The following is a 16,650-nucleotide window of genomic DNA, read 5'->3' as shown; positions in this document are numbered from 1 at the left end:
GCAGCACCTGCATTAGAGGAGACTGAGAGAAAACTTGACAACTATTTTCACATATTGGAAGGACTGCCACATGGAAAATTGAGCAAGCTTTTCTCCCTCGAACCAACAGAATCAAGTTACAAGTGGAACAGACTCCCTCAGAAGGTAGTGAACTCTCCTTCCTTGGAGGTTGTTAAGCAGAAGTTGTATAGCCATCTGCCATAGCTGCTTTAGCTGAGATTCCAGGATTGTAGCGGGTTGGACTAGATGACCCTTGATGTTCCTTCCAGCTCTACAATTCTACCTCAGCATGAGTTGGGTTGTGGTGGTAGTTGGGATGGTAGAAGGGGCATCCTTTGTCCAGCAGGAAAGCATCACTGGGCTTGGTCCTAAATTGCAACAGGTGCCCACAAGGGTTGCAGCAGATAAATCACAGTGTGGTGGTGACATTTGCTAACCATTCTGTGGCCTTCCTCCTGTGGTTCTGGATCTGGAGAAAATAAAGGAGGGAGAGCAAACTGCATCCCAGTGGAAGCAGACATGGAAAACCAAAGGCAGCTCTGGTATATGGTGCAAGGAACGCAAAAGATGCCTCTTCAGGACAATCCCATGGCTGATCTGCTACTTGATGCAAGACTTGGCCAGTCTGTGGTGTGACAGAAGCAGTTCTTACACATACCCTCTCAATGGTGATGACTGCATCTTCTGCTGTTTTGCCTTCCCTGTTAAAATGGCCCCATGACAGTGTGACTGCCAGAACCTTCCAGGATCAGTGCAGAGGTTGCTAAAGCTGGACTTGTTGTTTTAAATTCTTATCACAATTGCAGTGACTGCAAGGAGGAACAATCTCATTATTTAAATACAGTACATACTTGAAGTTGTGGGATTTGGGGGTTCAAACTCTGAATTCTAAGTTTGCTCAGCCTCGAGCCCTCCCTTGAATCCAAAAGTTTGTTTAGTCCAAGGGGCCCTCCAAGCTGGTGTTTTGTTGCAGTGGGTGTGTCTCTGCCATATGCTCTTTACACAATAATAGTGCATTAGTTGTGGATTTATTCTGCCTTATCAGTTGCTGTGCAATGCTTCCCTAATGCTGCCACATTATTGCTCTTCAGAGGGGCTATTTTTTATTATTTAAACAGCTGAACTTTTATTTTATCCAAAAACAAAGAATAAAAGCATTGCTCTGTTTGATGAGTGGGGAGGGGCTTGGAAGGAGATGTGGTCTTGTTTAGAGGGGGCAGAGTAGAATGGGGACCTGGATTAGAGGGGTGGGGCAGTGCCATGTCTCTCTCCACACTGGAGGGTTGAGGAAGGGAGTGGGTGGTGGGAAAGGGGCACCATGGATTTTGCAGCTCGCTCCATCTCACTCTAGCTCTCACTGCACCACTTGCTTATTGGCGCTGCTGCCAGAGTCCTGGGGCTTCATCACTTTGGGGAGCTCTGGCGCGATCTGGAGAAGGGATCAATGTGCAGGGGCTCAAAGGCATCTGCATGGGTTCCGAAGGCCAACCAACTTGAAATATACTCGGAGTCAAGAGTGAATTTCATGCTCTTTATTCAGCTCATAGTCATCAAGGAGAAGAAGAATGCCCTTTTCCCAAAACCATCTGCTTATATACATTATTTACACAATGGGCTTTGCGTGATTGGCTACTTCAGGGCTACACCTGTGGGCCAATCAGTTTGTAGATTCACTTCTGCCAGCCGCCTGATTGGCTGCTCCTGCAGGCCAATCAGGTTGCGGATTCACTTCCACCTGGAGTTGGATTGGGTGGCTCCTGCGGACCAATCAGACTGCTGATTCTGGATCCTATTGTTCTATGATTCAGCTCAGTACATAACACAATTGTTGCTGGGGTCTGAGGTCATGCTGTCTGGCTGGTGAAGCCACAGTCTTTGAGGGTTTTGCTGTTATCCAACAGCTGGTCATCCTGGTATAGCCTTTGTTCTTCTGGGGGGTTCTCTCAAGAATCCCCTCAACAATTCTTTTCAGCTCATACACCATACTGGACTCCTTGGCATCTGTGAAGATGGTAGTCTTGTGACGTTGGATCATTACCGTAGAAAGACATCCATCTCTGCAGCTGCAACCTCAGCCCAGACCTCCCAGAGAGGTCCCAGAGAACAGTAGCAGAGCCCCAGTATCCCAACTTGCACCCAGAGGGGCTATAGTTAAAGAACAGCAAGGGAAAAACAAACCAGAATATTTGAGGTATAAAAACATTACAGAATTTCAGCAAGAAGATAGGGAATACTGTACTTTGCAGGCACAAACAATATTGAACGTGGGATAGAGTGAAACCACCCTCATAGTTCAAATCATTATGAATGTGTAAAAAAAGGGGGAGGTGTCTGAAGGGCTTAAAAAACAAAACAACTTTGTTGCCATTATTAACAACCTCTGCAGTAGCAGGGTATTACATAATACCGCATACAAAGCAAACAAACAATAAACAATGAGAGAAAGGAATAGTGACGCACCAATATAAATTCAGACACCCGCATTTACCATGTGGCATGGATGGTGAATGTTGAGCATCCAAACCATAGAAAATAGAATTCCAGCCAAGGGCGTACCCACCATGCGGGCTGTGCCCCTCCCTAGAAGCAGGGCTGGTGGGCAGAGGCGGAGCACAGCCCGGCGGAGCGCGAGTTCGCCATTCCCGCCGCACTGCGCCGCACCCTCCCTCCAGCTCCCCGTCGCGCCCTCTGGCAAGGCCAAGCGCGGCGGGGAACCAGAGAGCGCGGCGCGGCGGGCGGGAACGCTGAACTCGCGCTCCGCTGGGCTGGGCTCCGCCTCCGCCCACCAGCCCTGCTTCTAGGGAGGGGCACAGCCCGGCGGAGCGCGAGTTCGCTGTTCCCGCCCACTTTGTGGCCCCTCCCCTTCCGTGCCTTGGCCCCTCCCCTTGCCCCCCCCCTAGTTTTGATCCTGGGTACGCCCATGATTCCAGCAGGTGACATAAAAGTGTTCTGGAGCCTCCATCCCTCTGGAAATGGGCAGGGCTTTCTTTGAGCATTAGCACTGGAGTCAGGTAGATAATATAACACAGAAGAGTGAGAAGCAGGAAAAGATACCACTTGCTGTTGGATAGAGCAGTGGTTTTCAGTCAATGGGGTGCCTTGAATGATAGTCAGGGGTGCCACAGGAAACACTGGCCTCTGTCCCTCTTTCTTTCCTTCATTCCCTCCCTCCTCTGATGCCCTCTCAGGTCTCTGCTTCCCAAAGGCTTGCACAGCTACAAGCTCTGTTTTTTTTTTTAAATACATTTTATTCCAATTTTCCGAATTCAACAAATTAACAAAACCAATCTTTTATACAAAATCTTATATTCACATCTTTTACCTTGCTCCGCCGAGCTATGACTTCCCCCCCTCCCTTCATGCGGGTTTCTTGTTAATTCCTTTTTTTGCAGTTCCTTTTTTAACATATTGGTCAATTCGTAAGGTTTATTTTAATCCTGCGAGAGTTTTTAATGATCTACAGTTTTTCTCCATATAGTCCACATATTTACTCCAGTCCTTTTGAAACCTTGTCTCCCCCTGGTCACGAATCTTGCATGTCAATCTAGCAAGTTCAGCATAGTCCATCATTTTTATCTGCCACTCCACAATTGTAGGTAATTCCTGTAATTTCCATTTTTGGGCTAACAAAGTCCTAGCCGCGGTTGTTGCATACATAAACAGTGTTTGATCTTCTTTTCTAATCTCTCCTCCTATTATTCCTAACAAAAATGCTTCTGGTTTTTTTGGAAAGGTATATCTAAACATCTTTTTCAATTCATTATATAAACTTTCCCAAAATCTTTTAACTTTTTCGCATGTCCACCACATATGATAAAATTCACCATCTTTCTCTTTACATTTCCAGCAACTTTTATCACTCATTCTATACATTTTAGCTAACTTAACTGGAGTTAAATACCATCTGTACATCATCTTATATACATTTTCTTTCAAGGCAGTACATGCTGTAAATCTTAAAGTTTGATTCCATAGTTTCAACCACGCATCATATTCAATATTATGCCCCAAATCTTTTGCCCATTTAATCATCACTTCTTTTGTCAACTCATCTTTTGTATACCACTCCAACAACAGATCATACATCTTTGCCAAAAGCTTTGTTTTGCCTTCGCACAGCTACAAGCTCTGAAGGGAAATGGTCCTCCAGCAGCGGCATAGCTAGCTGCTCAGGTGCTCAGTGCGGTGCGCATGTCCTGCAGCCGGGGGTGGGGCAAGCCGCCCATGGAGGTGGGGTGTGTTACGTAGAGCCCCTCCTCTGTCTCCCCCTCAGCTGTAGGGTGGCTGAGGGAGAGGTGGTGGGCAGACGCAAGCCCCCCACTGCCATTTCAGGCAGTGCGGAGCCTGCAGGCGGCCAAGCCACCACATCACTCCCAGGAGAGATGCGTGGCTCAGGCACACTGCAGGCCCCACGGTAAGTGCCAGCCCCTGCGGTGTGGTGCCCAGTTCCAGCTGCTAAACTAGACTGAACTAAAAAGTTTTGTGAGCCCAATTTTATTATTATTTTTTAAACTCATATTTTTGTCATTTTGTCACACCCCTCAGTGATGCCTTGGCCATCTAGCACATGCTATGGGGTTCCACAGGACATTATTCTTTCCTTAGTGCTTATTTAATATCTGTATGAAGCCATTTATATAGTGGACAGCAGGAGTTTTGGTGCAAGGTGTTGCCAGTATGCTGATGACACTTGGCTCTACTTCATAATTCCAAAGTTTTGGATCAGTGTCTCGATGCGGTGGTGGACTGGAGGAGGACCAACAAAATGTGCTTTAATCCTGGGAAGATGGAGGCTTCCTTGGGTAGGTGGTTCCCTTGTTTGGGGTATAAGCAAGTAACCTGTTCTGGATGGGGTTGCACTCCCTCCGGAGGAGCACATGCAATGTTTGTGGGTTCTTTTGTATACATTTTTGTCACTAATGGCCCCAGTATCCCCTGTGGCTAGGAGAGCCTTTCATCAGCTTCATCATCACACACCCACACACCAGTCATGGCTCAACCTGATTCCTCTACCACAGGATGACTCCAGCACATCTGACAGTATCACCCTCTCCTCCCCTTCCTCCGAAAAGAGGCTGTATTACAGTCTGTATTTCCCAGAGAGCATTGACCACTATAACAAACTGGGTGACATCAGTGACTGACATATTATTCTGCCAATAGTGAACTCTCCCTCCAGGATGCTGTCTTGGGATTAATGAGGGGCTGCAGCTTCCACTCATGCTTTTACCAAAGCTATAATTAATCCCTTTGGCAAGGCCTTAAGCAGTGCATTAAAGAAACACACATCTGATTATTTTATTTTTTTAAGGCAGTCAAAATGGGAGCAAATCTCATCATGAGTGAGTGGGAGGGATGGTGACATTTATCCAGCCACTGAGCCTGAGGAGCATTTGGATAAATGCATGCTCCATGCACTACTGGGAGAATCCTTTGCTGCCTTCTCTCGTGGAATCAGGAGTCATTTGGCATCTGAATCTTGAGTCCCTGAATGCAGAATTTGACAAAGGCACCTGAAGCTGCTGCTGCTGCCCTCCCTACTTGCACGCCAGGCAGAACCTGTGATGCCATGTCTGAGATGTGCACTGCTTTGGCACAGAGGGGTTGTTTTCCTTGAATTCTCCTCCCACCCCACCTTCCCTGCCATACAGACAATAAGATCCATTCCCTTCCAGCATGGAGAGTTTGGGCTGCAACTGGAAATGAGAGCAAACAATTGCTCCACAAAATAGTTTTCATACATTTGGAAAAAGCATCCTTCCAAACTTCCCAAGTCATAATATGTTTAAATTAACATGCATGACCATTGCTTCGAAATATGCCAATCTCTCTTGCTTACTTCCCCAATTTAGTGCAATTAATTAACAGCTCTCATCAGCTCAAAGGATTCTAGGGTCATGCACATGGTCAGGAGTCACACAAATGAGGTCAAATTGGACAACTAGTAGCCTCACGTCAGCCTGTTCTGGAGGAGATTGCTAAGCAAGCAAATAAGCCACCTTTTAAGCGTCTTGCTAGGTGTTCAGTTGTTTATAAGCACAGAGAAAGAATCAGTGGACAGAGAGAGACAGAGAGAGTGTGTGTGTCCACCCAGCTAAGCAATTGGCATCTGGGGACGTTGAACCAGAAACCCCAGGGAAGCTTTGGTAACCAATTACTTGTCCCCAGCATTGAGAAACCCAAGGTATACTGCCACTAAATATGGAGCGTTCAGTCCTGTTTATTATCCATAGTAGGCAGCAATAGAGCTATCCTTCATGAATTTCTATAAACTTGTTTACAACTACATGTGCTATTATGAGCCCAACACTTCATTCCATGAGTTAATGTTCAAAAAGGATTCCAGAGCACAGCCACTGTTTTTTCTTGCCAGAGCACTAGACCACAATAATAGCCCTGCTAAATCAGACCAGTGGCCCATCTTGTCTAAGCTCCCATTCTCACAGTGACCCATCAGGTGTGTCTATTGGGAAGCCCACAAGCAGGATCTGAGCCCAAAAGCACACTACAACCATGTGTGCTTATGTGTAAGGAAATAATTTCTGCTTCCTGCAGGGCTCCCCATAGGCCAATGGGAGAACCAAGCACTCCCATCTCACTTCCCCCAGCCTTGCCATAGCCTCTCGATGTCCCCCCCTCCTTTTGTGTTTCATTGGGCATCCCATTCCACAACTACTATCAGGGTCAGAATGGCCTCCTCTCCGCTGTTCTCAACCATGTTCATCCCTGTTACATTAAATAATTCAGACCGTCACAAATCCCGTGGCATGAAGAAGGCGATTAGGAATTAATAGGCACAGGCTAGAGCTGCAGAGCCTGGTCTTTTTAAAATAAATGAGTTTAGATAGAGCACATGAGAGGGATACATCTAAAATTCAGCATGACTTATTGATGTCTATGCTGGATTCCCCCGTGCTATCCCTCTCCACTTCCTCTGCCTCCCTATCAAAAACTCCCTCCAAGCATACACAAACAGCCACATTGACTGCTGCAACCTCTGCTGCAACCACTCAGATCTATATGTAACCTGATACTGAGGGCAGGTGGGCTACAGGAAGGGGGACATTTTCTATTAAAGGGTCCTGAGCCCTGTTGAGACTGCTGAGAGCTCCAGGAATGCAAATTAATAACCATAGCCAGGGCTGTTGCTCAGGCAAGCAAGACACGCTCCATCCAAATCAGTGCATGTTGAGTCAAAATAGGAAGAGAAGAAGAGCCTGCTGGATCAGTCAAATGGTCCACCTACTCCAGCATCCTGTTGTCACAGCTGCCAGCCAGATGCTTCTTGTGTTAAACCTGCAAGTAGGATATGAGCACAAGAGCAACTCTCCCCTCCTGTGGCTTCAAGCAACTGGTATTCAGAAACATCGCCATGGAGGCAGAGCGTAGCCTTTGACAGCCCTGTCTCCTTCATGAACTTATCTAATTCCTTTCATAGGGGTTGTAGAATCTACACCCAGGCGGCTCATGAATTGCTAAAGAGCATGAATATATCAATATTGGGCTTCAGGGCTGGCTGTTAGAGGAATGGTTTTTGGAGAGGACTCAGCCTCTTCTTCGGAAGGCTAAGCTCTCTCTCACTCCCCCTCCTCTCTTTTAATCCTTTGATATTTTTCATGTCAGAAGGAACTGAAATTGTGTTCCAGTGATACAAAGATGGGCTCTGGATGTTTCACATAGTGGGGTGGGTTTTCAAACTGGGTGTGTGTGTGAGAGAGAGATTATTTGGGGAAATCCAAGTCAGGATTCCAGAATCCATGTCATGTAGTTATGTTATCAGCATAGGAGCCAACTCCTAGGGCCCATGGAGTTGGCTCCTATGCTGATATTATATTTGAGGGGGCCAGGCCACCCAAAGATGACGAGCATTCCCATTCAAATGGTGTGTGCACTGTGTCATGTGGTAGATTATGTGGGGTGGGGTTTATTTGGGCCCCCACAAATAAGATCTTGAGAGATACAACTGGAAAATCAACCTTGGAGGGAAGAGTAGAGGTCATTGTATGGCCTTGAGAATACCAGGAGAGTTCTGTAACTGGATCAGACTGATGGGGACCCATCCAGTCCTGTGAATCATAGCATAAGTATAAAGATTGACATAACTTAAATATGACATGGGAGTTCCATCACAAACCTTGCTTGATACCAGCCCCATCTCAAAACATGTCCTGAAGGCATTCAGGGAAACATCCTTAGTTTCTCACACCTTGCATAAAAGTCAACACACTTAAATCTAGTTGCCAAGTACACACAACTCAACTCTTGAATGGGGGTCATTAAAATAATGATAAGGCAGAGAGCAGACAAAATATAACCAGTTCAGTCACAGCCCACTAGAATGATTTTCATCCAAACACTTAATTTGCAAGTGAGGTGAGAAGCCAGAAGGAAATACTGGGATAAATTCAAATTCACAATAAAACTAGCTGCTCATGTCAAGGCCACACACCCCTCTATTGATGAGCCTTGTCCAAAAGGATATAAGGACCCTAAAATTTGTAGTCAGGGGTTCTCCTAGCTCCAATGGGGACCTTCATTCAGCGCTCACAAGGAATAAGCACACTTAAGGCTTTACATACTTTTCCCCTTTCCATTTCTCCAAAATTGTCAGACACTTCTGTAGGCTTTTGCAAATAGGCAGGGGTCCTTCCACTCTCTGGATGGAGATGTGTATGCATGGCAGGATATGCATGGCGATTTTGGGGAAGAGCTCGCCTTATTCAATCTCTCTGCCCATCTGCCAAGAAATGTGGCCCTCTCTCTCTTGCATTGCTTTGGCAGCAAATTAGATCCTTTCCCTCCCTCCCTCCTTTGTCTGGTTCCCTTTCTGATTGGACCTACCTAGAAGGTACTTAAGCATTCTTCCATGCATTTCTGTCGAAACAAATGCATGAGCCACTGCCAACTTCTCTTGAATGCACCAGAGGGATTTATTACAATGAGAGGGTTAAAAATAATAATAATAGACAATATATTGCTTTCCCACCCCTCCCCGCAAAGCAAGCACCAGAGAAATGGCACTGGCTCAGCCTCTTTGATACCAAGCTGGAGCCTCAATCTTAGCTTTATGATTCTTTCTCATCACATTAGGGGCATATCAAAGCCGCCGCCCCCACCCCGTGTCAAGGAATGTTCATTGACAGGCTTCCCCAGATGCACATAATCCACCCTGATTTTTGAACAAAAGCAAAGCCACTCTCTGGAGCTGTGCACAATGCCTGATATATGGATTGATATTCAGGAGCTCAGTCCAATATTCAGATCAGCTGTGGCAGTTTCTCCCCAGAGGGCGGAAGAATTGTGTTTCCTTCATATCTTTCTCTCCAGCCCACATAACGCTCCTTTCTGTAGCAAAGGAGATGGCATCTTAAAGGATTCTTGGAAGCAAAGATCAAATTAGAGAGCCTTTCACAAATTTGCCACACGTGTATGACTCTGAATCAAGTTGTCCAACTACCAAGGCACAACCTGCCCCCCCCCCCTTTAGGGAAAGGGTGAATGAAGGCACAGTGGCTGTGCTCTGGCTCCACAGATAGAAGTAGCTGAATACCAGCTACTGGATGTAATGCTGGTTTCCTAGCCAGTGTGAGAAGGGGATGCTGATTAGATGGGCCCCTGGCCTGAACCAGAAGGCTCTTCCTATGTTCATATCTTGCTATACCAGCCTGCCCCCCCTCTCTCTCTCCAAGGAGGGGAGCTGTATTGCTGTTGTTTTATAATCTTCATTTTTGTTTGAAAAATATGACAAAAATAGAAGTATACAAAATGTGTAACATGTTTTTATTCCATCCCCCTACCCCCAAGCACCAGTGATGTTCATTTGCTGGATTCTGGATAGCTGTGATGCTTGAGCAATGCTGCCAATTCATATCTCATCAGAGAGAGTTGTGAGATGCTGATGGGTCCCGCCTTCTCCTGCCTCTTCCTGTGGGAGCCACCATCCTTGTGCTCCTGGCATTTCCTCCAGGAGTTTCCTCCAGGAGAAGTATGGGCAGCTGCCACCTACTCAACAAGCTCTATTTCATCATCTACTGCCTCCAGCTTTACTATTTTACTCTCCTGTTCCTACAATCGGTTATCAATATTGTTCTCCAATGGTTCTGTGTCTTGTTTCTTTGGTCCATTTTCACTCACCATTTTATTCATCTCAGCTCTAATATCTTTTAGTTGTTCATCCAATAATTGCTGTAAGATGCCAACATTCAATGGGATGTCTAATAATATTTTCACTATACTGAATGTTCTTGGTTTTATTAACAACTCAATCTCCACTTTAGGGTCTTCACAATATTTACAACACACTTAAAAAAGGTGGCTTATTTGCTTAGCGGTCTCCTCCAGAACAGGCTGAGGTGAGGGTACTAGTTGTCCAATTTGACCTCATTTGTGTGGCTCCTGACCATATGCATGGCCCCAGAATCCTTTGAGCAATATTTACCTTAAGAGCTTCAGTCTCCCATCTCCAGCTTAAGGTCTTCACAGTGGTCCTCATCAAACCGCATTCTTTTCCCATAGTGATGAAGAGAAATTAGTTTCACTTTGAAGACACCACTTTCATTGAGGAAATGGAAAGTTTAAAATAAACCTCTTAGCTGATTATAAACTTTCTTGGTCACGAACAATTAAAACATGCTTTTTGTTTTGCAAAGGTCTTTTAATGATAGTCTCTTCTTAAATCAGCAGTTAGTTCATACTCCAGATGTAAATTTTATCCAGCAGACAGATCATCTCAATTGTGATTTATAACAATCTCAAAAGTAATTAAGAAAGAGAGGCTTTGCTGACCTTATGCCCTAAGGGCTGTTATGTATTTGGGCAAGAGGAAGGTTCCATTACTCTAAGTGATGCCAGTGTGGTGTAGTGGTTAAGAGCGGTAGACTCATAATCTGGTGAACCGGGTTCGTGTCTCCGCTCCTCCACCTGCAGCTGCTGGGTGACCTTGGGCTAGTCACACTTCTTTGAAGTCTCTCAGCCCCACTCACCTCACAGAGTGTTTGTTGTGGGGGAGGAGGGGAAAGGAGAATGTTAGCCACTTTGAGACTCCTTCGGGTAGTGATAAAGCGGGATATCAAATCCAAACTCTTCCAAACTCTTCTAAGTCACTCACCCCCATCAGGCTCCCTGAAGCTTCTCTGTCTCCCAGCATGAAAAGCCACTTTTTCAAAGCATCAGAGGTTGATCCCATGTTCCCTCTGTATTCCCAGAGTGAATCTGATAAACAAGATTTATGAAATGACTATCATTTATCACCATGTAATTATCTCTGTTGATGAACTATCGACAGGAGATATCTAGTCTGGCATCTTCCTCCTCAGAAGTTCATCATGAACAATTTCCTAATAGGTAAGTTTGTTGAAATATATTGGCTGCCCAGTAAGTGACAACGTGGGAGCCCTTTTATCAGCATCAATGCATGTATTGGGTGTTTGGAAATCAACCCATTGGAGGCTGAGCCAAACCTGGACAAACAATTGATCAGTGTCTTGTATATTGGCTGGTTTAGGAAAGTTAAACAATACAATGCAGTCAACAAACCAATAGAGTCAGCAGACTGCATGGAAGAGGCCAGGTTATTGCTTTCCAAATGTGGCTTAGAACTAATAAAATCTGAAATCTTAATTTGTTGTTTTTTTAAAAGAGATGGTGAATTCAGTTCTACATCACTGCTTAGGAGCACAAACTATCCTAATAAAACACTAAAAGAAATTTAAATGCAACCCTGCGAGGGGAAAAAAAGGTCTCATTGGGAGTAAGGAAAGCTGCCTGGCTGTGGGAGTGGGAAGCCTTCTCCTTCCTCCAATTTTTGCCCCACCAAAACAGCCAAATGACCATATAATTTCACAACTGCATCAGCCAGAACACAAACAAATAAAACAAACAAGCAAATAATGAGCTAGCATTTAATTAATTAAATATAAGTAGAATAAAATAGCCAAATGTCTTTCCCATTTTCCCTATCCCTCAAGATGTCTGGGTCCAGCTCAGAAGTAGCAGGAATGACTTGCAATATTTAAGAAGAATTATTGTTTTATAGAGTGATAAACAGTGTCTCTGCTGCTGAGCAAAGACCCTTAAAAAGTGGAGCTTTGCACAATATTTTGGGCTGGCGTTTCCTTGACAATTCCCTGCCTTCCCAAACATGCTTCCTCTCTAATGCTGTCTAATGCTCTTTTGCAGTTGCATGTTATGAATAAGCAGTTGAACCAGCTGCACAGATTAGGTGGTTTTAGATTAATGAGATCAGATCAGATTAGATTTTTTTTTAAAGGAGAGATTAGATGGAATCGATAAAACTAGATTTGGGGAAAGAGATAATAAGCATGAATCAAGAGAGATTAGGCCCCTTGAAAAGGAGACTCAGTGCCCAGTCACTGCAGAGAAAGTGTGTACATGTGTGCGTGGGCAGGGAGAGAGACCCCTTTTCAGGTCTATTTGTTTGGCTTTGCTTGGGGGAAAGCCACAATTATCACTGGTGCTGCTTTATTACTTATGCAGCAGAATCACAGGGATAGATATGGCTAACACCTTTGTGTCCTCCTCATTTTTCATGCTGTCTCTCTTCCTCTACTCTGCTTGGGAGTTAAAAATACGGGCAGCCAATGGTAAAATTTCTTCCCTGGGCTTCCCTGGGTAGCCTGGCTTTGCTGCCAATACTCTCTTTACATCAGGAGTGCTTTGATCCTTAAAGAAACCTCTTAGGAGAGGCAAATGATCTGCATATTCTGTATCTATTCCTTCTTAATGCATTCAAAATTCTATCATAGTATTCCAATGGATGCCCTTCTGGATCCTGTACTACTTACTCCCTGTACTTTAGTCCAATTCATAGTTGCTTCCCCATTCTTCTTATTCCTGCACTCAATTATTTTTTTAACATTTTTATTCCCCACTGGCTCTTGGGGGAATTTGAGTCCCACTATTTGATGTATGTAATCCACAGTTCCTAAGATTTGAGTGACATAAGTAGGTCTTTTAGTATTATCAACCAGGTCTATTTTGCTCATTACTGCCTTCACATGCACTAGCAACTCTCACTACTCAGACTCCCTGAAAAGGGTTCTTAATAGGACTTGGATATGTGCTCTGTTGCATGTTGGTCTAGGCATGTTGACTGTCCAGTTAGCCAGATCCATAGAGGAGAATGGTCTGTACCGTTTGTACAATTTGTACAATTGATCCCTTAGGATCAACTGGAGAGAAGGTTTAAACCCATGGTATGTGATGGCCAGGTCACTAAACAGAGAGTCTGTAAAGTTTTCTTGAATAATCCAACCCCCCAACACACACACACACACACACACACACACACACACACACCATGTCTCCCCAGTGGGATAAATTACATTCTATGGGGCTAGGAATTCCTTTTAACTTCTGGTCTGGGTAATCCTTGCTATGCACACATGCCAATTTTGTCCCACTGGCAGTCACTGCTCTTTGCATTCTGCCTACTATTAGAATACCATCAAAATCTTGGAGAGTCAGTGGCAGTCTCTCTTCTACATGTCCCTGGGATCCAACCCCATTTGCCTCTGTTGCCTGCTGGGCAAAACTCCTCTCATACAGCCCTTTATTTATTTTATTCTGCGCTGGCATCCTTAAGACCTTTAACTGCCAGGCAGATGACCCAGTAATTCCAGAGGCAATGCCTCAATGTGTGAGGAGTTCTGAGCTGCTCCCTCCAGCTGCATGGCTTTAACCAGCCTCTTTTGTTTCAGACAGGAAAGGAATCTGAAACTAGCATTTTGCCTAAATGAATAGTTTAGACCTTACCATTTTGTAACCAGGCATATTTTACTGCCTATGCAACTTTTTCTGACTGCTGTATGGAAAAAGCACATGAATCTGACATTTGGAGTTTCTTTTAAGTAAACCATTTTATAACTTACCAGACATGTGGCCTGTTTTGTTAGGAAAGTGGGATACTTTACAATTCACTGGAAAGGCACATTCTAAAGGCTTTACAGCCTATATTTCTATGCCTTTTTGCTGCATGTTTTGCAATGTTAAATCCTTGCTGGGGTTCTTTTACCAAAGAGTAAGGTAAAGGTACCCCTGACTGTTAGGTCCAGTCGTGACCGACTCCGGGGTTGCGGCGCTCATCTTGCGTTATTGGCCGAGGGAGCCTGCGTGCAACTTCCAGGTCATGTGGCCAGCATGACAAAGCCACTTCTGGCAAACCAGAGCAGCACACGGAAACGCTGTTTACCTTCCCGCTGTAGCGGTACCTATTTATCTCCTTGTACTTTGACGTGCTTTTGAACTGCTAGGTTGGCAGGAGCTGGGACCGAGCAATGGGAGCTCACCCTGTCGCTGGGATTCAGGCCACCACCCTTCTGATCGGCAAGCCCTAGGATCTGTGGTTTAACCAACAACGGCACCCGCATCCCTCACCAAAGAGTACTTGCCCCCAAATTTGGATTTTGGCTTCTAGGATTCCAACACTCCTTATGCTCCATTGGAGGACAAGGTCAGCAGTGGCTACAAGGTAAAAGGCTATGGGCCACCTCCAGCCTCTGGGGAGCAGAGTGGAGAGTGTGGCTGTTGCACCTGGTTGGCCATTGAAACAGGTGCAACAGCACACTGGCACCACACACCATCCATCCTTGTCTGGGAACTAGGACCAGCCCAGTGAGGCAGACTGCACCAGAACCCACAACCCCGTGACCCTGGTAAGTGAGACAAGTGGGGGTAGCCCACTCCACCTCTGGTGGGGAGGCCATTGGCAGGGCAGCACCTTTGAATTTTACCTTAGGTGGTGAAATGGGATAGGTCACCCCGGTACAAACACTGGGAGAAGAATTTCTCTTCTTTTCTCCCCACCAAAACCAAACAGAGCAACAGAATGACTCAGTGCTGCAAAGTGTGAGAAGAAAACAGCTGTATTCCTGGCAGACTATTTGTTTCTTTTTGGGAGGGGGCAGGAAACTCCCTGATCTAGCCATGTAGAAGAAGAGCCTTGCAAAGTGTTGTGCCTAAGAAGTGTCCTCCTTATAAAAAGTAGGATAGTACTGCCCCCAGAGAAGACCAGAGAGTGGGATGTCCTTTTCAGGAACCCAGACGTCTCCCACCTTCAATTCCTCTGCACCCCCCTCCTTCCCGCACCCTCAATCACAGGCTGTTAAAGGAAATAAGCCTGAGGTCTCCTATGCTTCATTTTTCCTTTCATTGGAAAATGTGTTATTACAAAAAGGCACCATCCCTTATAAATCTCATTGGAAGAAATTCTTGTTTGTAATATATATATTTAAAACTAATCAATATTGGCTCTGGGCAGTGCAAGACCCAAAAGTGGTGGTTTGAATTAAAGAGAAGAAAAGAAAGAGCCATAATGATTAATGGGTACACAGGGCGTGGTAAAAAGAGCAATTAACAAGTCTGAATTATGTATAGCTTGGCTTGGGTTGCAGGGGCCCTGCCCCTCCTCCTTCACACTTCAAAAGTGCCTTCCTAGCATTTTCTTTTTCATCCGACCTTTTCACTAAAGTCTCCTTTATGCTGATGGGAATTCAGCTAAAGGAGCAAAAGGGACAGGAGTGATGAAAGGACCATGATCCCTCTTCAAAGGCAAGATCAGCCCACTCAACACGGTGGCATGAACTGACTGCAGAGGACAGGGAAGGCTCCCTAACAGCCCCTGATCCAGGAAAACATGAATCAAAATCTCTTTATTGATCTCAGACTGAGCAACTCATGATTCTCTGAGAGGCTAAGCTAGGATTTGAACCTGGAGCTTTCATCACCAAGATCTCTCCTCTTCAGGGAGGGGAGACTTTGCGGGCGGGACCCGCTCTACACGCCAAGCAGGGGGGCGTGTTTGGCCCCCTGCTTCACCTATACCTGCTGCCCCGCTCAGGCCTCTGGCTGGCCAATAGGGCCGGCCTGTGGGCAGGGTTTACCTGCCTTAAAACAGCGCGGCAGCATCTGAATCCCCCCTTCTGCTGCTGCATTCAGACAATGGTTGCCGTGGCCTTCTTTTAAATGACATTCAACTATCTAGCTCTGGGCTGTTAGTGCATATTCGGAGTTCAAAAACAGATCAGTGTGGCAAGGGTGCCTGGTTAAAATTAGCAGCATCCAAGCATCAAGGTCCCTGTCCCATAAAGGACACTAGGCGTTATTTGTATTGGAGACCTGCTGGCTCCAGCCCACTAATCATTCACGAGGACGGTTCCCGGCTGATGAGGCACCAATTCATGCGTGTCCTACATATGGCAATTGATGCATACGGGTTTCCAGCAAAAGAATATGCTGCCCACTCTTTCAGGATATGGGGCTGCAACCTCTGCGGCGCATTTAGGCCTCCCTACAGACAGGATCAAGGAATTGGGCTGTTGGAAGTCGAACGCCTATAAGGGGTACATACGTAAGAATCTATAGCTTGCATCCACTTACCTCTCTTTCTCCTACCTTCGTTCCGCAGCTTCACCTTCAGTTCAAATTTGGATTTGTGGGCACAGCATTGTGCACTGGGCACGAGTGCGGGCTTGTGATCGTGGCCTTGGCAACAACCTGGGTTTGCCAGCGGATGTGTGTGTTTCCTGGATTTCTAGGCGTGGTATGCGTTGGGAGGAGCTGATGCCTGCTGTGTTGGCTCAAGCTGCCACTTGCGGTCCCCCTAATATCCTCATTATCCAGCTGGGGGGAAAT

General features: G+C 45.6%; 1 pseudogene; it reads right to left on the bottom strand.

The window, feature by feature from the left end:
* Positions 1 to 1,354: 1,354 nt before the first annotated feature.
* On the bottom strand, positions 1,355 to 2,055 carry LOC118084447 (elongin-B-like; annotated as a pseudogene).
* Positions 2,056 to 16,650: the final 14,595 nt, after the last annotated feature.

This window comes from Zootoca vivipara, chromosome Z2 (genome assembly GCF_965207765.1).
Source record: "Zootoca vivipara chromosome Z2, rZooViv2.hap1.1, whole genome shotgun sequence".
Lineage (NCBI taxonomy): Eukaryota > Metazoa > Chordata > Lepidosauria > Squamata > Lacertidae > Zootoca > Zootoca vivipara.
Note: the sequence above shows the minus strand (reverse complement) of the source record. Positions and strands in the feature narration are given on the sequence as shown.